Source organism: Cebus imitator, unplaced genomic scaffold (assembly GCF_001604975.1).
Source record: "Cebus imitator isolate Cc_AM_T3 unplaced genomic scaffold, Cebus_imitator-1.0 Scaffold15, whole genome shotgun sequence".
In the NCBI taxonomy this organism is placed as follows: domain Eukaryota; kingdom Metazoa; phylum Chordata; class Mammalia; order Primates; family Cebidae; genus Cebus; species Cebus imitator.
In genome coordinates, this window is record NW_016107330.1 from 12,177,386 (window position 1) to 12,182,573 (window position 5,188).

Here is a 5,188-nt window from a genome sequence, read left to right on the forward strand (position 1 = left end):
TGGTGCCCACTCATGCACCTCCTCCTGCCTGTGCCCCTGGATGCCCTGAGAGGTGTGGGGGGTGCCAGGAGTAAAAGGGAAGCTGGATTGCTCAGAGGCTCGGAGGCTCAGAGGCCTCCGCTTCCTGCAATGGAGACCCTGCCCAAGTCTGGCTCCAGCCCTGACCTCTGACTTCACCAGGAGAGTGCCAGGAAACAGACCTTAAGGCCGGAAACCTCCCTTGGGCTTGGCCTGGGCCCAAGCTCCTACCAGGCATAGGCTGAGCCCTGGAGCCAGTGGACCAAAAAGCCCACCCTTCTTGCTCAGCCTGGCAGAGCTGATCTGCTGTACCAATGTGGGCACATTCTTTGCCTCTGAAACCACCACCAGCAGTTCCAAGCAGCCTGCTCTGGCAGGGAAAGCAGCTGGGGTCAGGAGATCTGGGTTCAGTTCCTACCTCTACTTCTCAATGGCTGGGAAAGCGTGGGCACTTTGCCACACCTCCCTGAGCCTCAGTTGCTTCATCCTATTTCACACTTAGGGATTAAAGTAGAGAAGGCCTCACATGAATTCTCTTCCTTTACCATATTCAAGGAGCTCAAAACAAGTTAAGCTTCCAGAGACAGCGGAAGCCCTCGCCAACCTCACTCCCTTTCTTCTCGGAGGGTGGCACTCTCTAATCCCTGATTATCTTTAATATGCGTATTTATCCTATTCCTACACTGAACGCATTATTCTGTGATTTGCTTTTTACTCAATAAAATGGTTTTGAGATCTATCCATAGCCACACATGTGACTCTAATCATTTTCACCGCTTAACATGGCGTTTTATATACGCCACAATTCATCCATTCTCCTGTCAATATGTATGCTTTTCAGTTATTTCCAATTATGTTTCATTATTTCAAGCAACACAGAAATAAATATTCTCGTACATGTCAAGAAATGAATTACAGATGAGTGTTATCAGGGAGCATGCATTCACTGAGCAGTGGTGTTCACTACACACTCTGATGACAATATGTTTTAACCCCTAACTATAGCAAATGACTTGACAATGAGATGGACCACTTGAGGTTGGGAGTCTCTGGGACAGAAGAGGAATCATGGCTGCCCTCTGTTCAGTGATTCCTATGGGCCAAGCCCAGTGCCCAGTGCTTTATCTCCTTGAATTCTCCCAAAAACCTTGTAAGGAGCTATTAGTGTTACCCTAGGTGAAAAAACGGAGGCACAGAGAGTTTAGGCGTCTCAGGCCGGGTGCCGTGGCTCACGCCTGTAATCCCAGCACTTTGGGAGATCAAGGTGGATCACTTGAGGCCAGGAGTTCAAGACCAGCCTGGCCAACATGGTGAAACCCCATCTCTAATAAAAATACAAAAATTAGCCAGGCATGGTGGTGCACACCTGTAATGTCAGCTACTCAGGAGGCTGAGGCAGGAGAATTGTGAGAACCCAAGAGGCAGAGGTTGCAGTGAGCAGAGATGGCGCCACTACACTCCAGCCTGGGTGACAGAATGAGAGTGAGACTTAGTCTAAAAAGAGAGAGAGAGAGGTTAGGTGTCTTGACAAAGATCACACAATCATGAGCAGGAATTCAAATAAAATCTGGGTCTGTCTGATACAACTGCCCACATTTCAGCCAGAGCAGAGAGCCCCTGCTATGATCCCACAGAGCTTTAGAAGCACAGAGTCAAGAAGGACTGGTCCCCATGGGGAGGTGCTCAGAGAGGGCTTCCTGGAGGAGGTACCAGTGCCAACCGATCTAGAAAGATGAACATTGCAGAGGGCAGCAGTGGGAGGCATCTGGGAGGGAGACATTCAGGCCAAGGCCTGGAGGCTGGTAGACAGTCCCTGCCCCCAGTCACTCACTAACTCCTTGACTCCTCCCTGCCATTGCCTGTATTTCTTTCCTCCAATCCCCTCTGATCTCTGGAGTCCACCCTTCTCTTTTTACCTTCTTTCTCTTGAGTTCTCTCCTCCCTCTTCATTTCCTGATCATCCATGCATCTGTTCATTCATTGCTAATTCATCCACTCTAACAGGAAGGAACTGAGTACCAGCTCTGTGCCAGGGCATTGGAGCCTGAGTGAGGCAGTCCCTAGAACTGGTGGTGAGTGTGTCCACCACACTCAACTCAACCCCTAAGAGGAGGCCCTGAGATCTGTCCTCTCCTTTAGACGCACCCAGAGATAAACACTCTCACACCTGGCAACTGCCTGGAAAACAGCTGGAGACAGTCATGGCTCTCGGGTGCCCCTTGCTGGTAATTTGGGATGTTGCATCCTGGGCTGGAGAGTCCAAGTGTGACTCCGGGAAGGGGGCTGTCCTGACTCCCCACTAACTCCCGGTGTACTGCAACTTCTGCCAGCGATTCCATTCTAGGGGCTTCTAAGAGTACAGTTACTGTCATAAACGCTTAATGCCCTAGCCTTTTTGTTGATGTTGTTTGTTTTTTTGAGACCGAGTCTCATTCTGTTGCCCCCGTCAGAGTGCAGTGGCGCAATCGCAGCTCACTGTAACCTCTGCCTCCCTGGTTCAAGGGATTCTCCTGCCTCAGCCTCCCCAGTAGCTGGGACTACAGGTGTGTGCCACCATGCCTGGCTAATTTTTGTATTTTTGAGTAGGGATGGGGTTTCACCATATTGGCTAGGCTGGTCTTGAACTCCTGACCTCAGATGATCCACCTGCCTCACCCTCCCAAAGTGCTGGGATGACAGGCATGAGCCACCATGGCTGGCCTAATGCCCTAGCCTTTGTCAGGCCCAAGCCAAAGACAAGAGTAAGAAGCCGTTACAGATGTATGTTTGTTCTACTGGGAAGGGGAACGGGGTGTGTGCTCTGGAATGCGTATGTGCATCATGGATGTGTGTGCTCCAGTGCTGTACGCGGGAGGGGTGTGTACACCGTGGTGTCCAGGTGTCATTCTGAGTTTGTGCTCGTGTATCATTGTCCTGCGGTGAGCCGGCCTATGCAAACCACCACGGAAGCCCGAGGGACCTGAGAGGACAAAGAAAGGCTGATGACTCTGGTTTCTTGGAAAGAAAATGGGGACTTGCAAACTGAAGTGAGGTCTCCAGCAATTGCAAGATGGTGCATCCCTGTTCCTGCCTCCAGAAAATGTCCTGTCTTTTTCTTTTTTTTTTTTTTGAGACAGAGTTTCACTCTCGTTGCCCAGGCTGGAGTGTAGTTGCATGATCTCGGCTCACTGCAACCTCCACCTCCTGGGTTCAAGTAATTCTCCTGCCTCAGCCTCCTGAGTAGCTGGGATTACAGGCATGTGCCACCACACCCAGCTAATTTTGTATTTTTAGTAGAGATGGGGTTTCACCATGTTGCCTAGGCTGGTCTCGAACTCCTGACTTCAGGTGATCTGCCTGCCTCAGCCTCCCAAAGTGCTGGGATTACAGGCATGAGCCACTGCACCGGCAGAAAACACCCTTTCTATAGCAAGCTTTTAGGGTAAAGACATGTGCAACTGGTCATGCCTCAGATATTCTGAAGCTCTTGACCACTGGGGAGTCCAGATTAGCATTTTTATGAAAAATTATCCATGCTACGGTCATTGTCTTAAGAACTTGTTGCAGAATTTAAGAACTTGCTGGCCAGGCACGGTGACTCACACCTATTATCCCAGCACTTTGGGAGACTGAGCTGGAATGATTGCTTGAATCCAGCCAGGGGGACACAGTAACACCCTGTACGTGCAAAAAAAATTTTTTTAACTAGTTGGGTGTGCTGGTGTGCATCTATATTCCCCTCTACTTGGGAGGCTAAGGCGAGAGGATCACTTAAGTCTAGGGGCCAAGGCTGCAGTGATTGGGTCACTGCATTCCAGCCGGGTGACAGAGAGAGACCTTATCTTAAAAAAATAAAATTGCTGCAAAACACTGTGGTATGCAGGAATCAGACATTGGTCATCTTGGCAGTTTCATTTCATGATGACGTCACTCTTGCCCTGCAACAGGCTGTTCGCCTACAAGCCTGCTCTGGTGCTACGGAGAAGTGCTTACCTCTGCACACTAGATGTTCTCTGGGTATATGCATGGAAGGTGCATGGGCAGCATTCTCACCTTAGATGGAGCAACTTTGAGGATTTCACTCTGAGCTCCCTAGTGGGATCGGGTGCCAGTTGTCCATGAACATCCCCTGTTCTGGCTTCCTTCTCCTCCCAGTCTCACTTCCCCGCTCCCCCACTTGTCTTTCTTGGGATCTCCTCCCACGTAGATTACCTGCACTCAAATCCTGTCTCAGAGTCTTCTCCAGAGAGATGAAGGAGGCAGCCCGCTGGGTGGGGGGCAGGAGGAAGAGGGCAACACACTGAGGTTAGCAGAGTGCAAAGACGGCAAGAGCCTGGGTCCGGGTCCACGGTGACACTGTTAGGGAAACAGGAGCATAAGAGAGTCAGGGTGACACCATTTTAAGATTAACTGTGGCCAGGTGTGGTGGCTCATGCCTGTAATCCCACCACTTTGGGAGGCTGAGGCGGGCTGGTCACCTGAGGTCAGGAAGTTGAGACCAGCCTGACCAACATGGAGAAAGCCTGTCTCTACTAAAAATACAAAAATTAGTTGGGCATGGTGGTGGGTGCCTGTAATCCCAGCTACTCAGTAAGCTGAGGCTGGTGAATCGCATGAACCTGGGAGGCAGAGTTTGCAGTGAGCTGAGATCGTGCCACTGCACTCCAGCTTGGGTGACAGAGTGAGACTCCGTCTCAAAAAATAAAATAAAATAAAATAAAATAAAATAAAATAAAATAATAAAATCAACTGCATCTTCAAACTAGCAAGACACATTCCTTGCCAGTCACGACTCATGGTCATGGGATGGTTCTGGCTAAGGAAGCAGTTTAGTAATGCCTGCAAGGGCAAACTCTTAGGATGGCAGGATGTCTAGATGTGCTGATATCACAAAACAGTATCTGCTTTTAAGATAGCTATAGTCATGCTTTGATGCATTCCCACACTAAAATACCAAGGATAATTTTCTTTAAATCAATGAAGCACTAAATTTTCTTTAAAAAATAATTATGGGCCGGGCGCGGTGGCTCAAGCCTGTAATCCCAGCACTTTGGGAGGCCGAGGCGGGTGGATCACAAGCTCAAGAGATCGAGACCATCCTGGTCAACATGGTGAAACCCCGTCTCTACTAAAGCTACAAAAAATTAGCTGGGCATGGTGGTGCGTGCCTGTAATCCCAGCTACTCAGGAG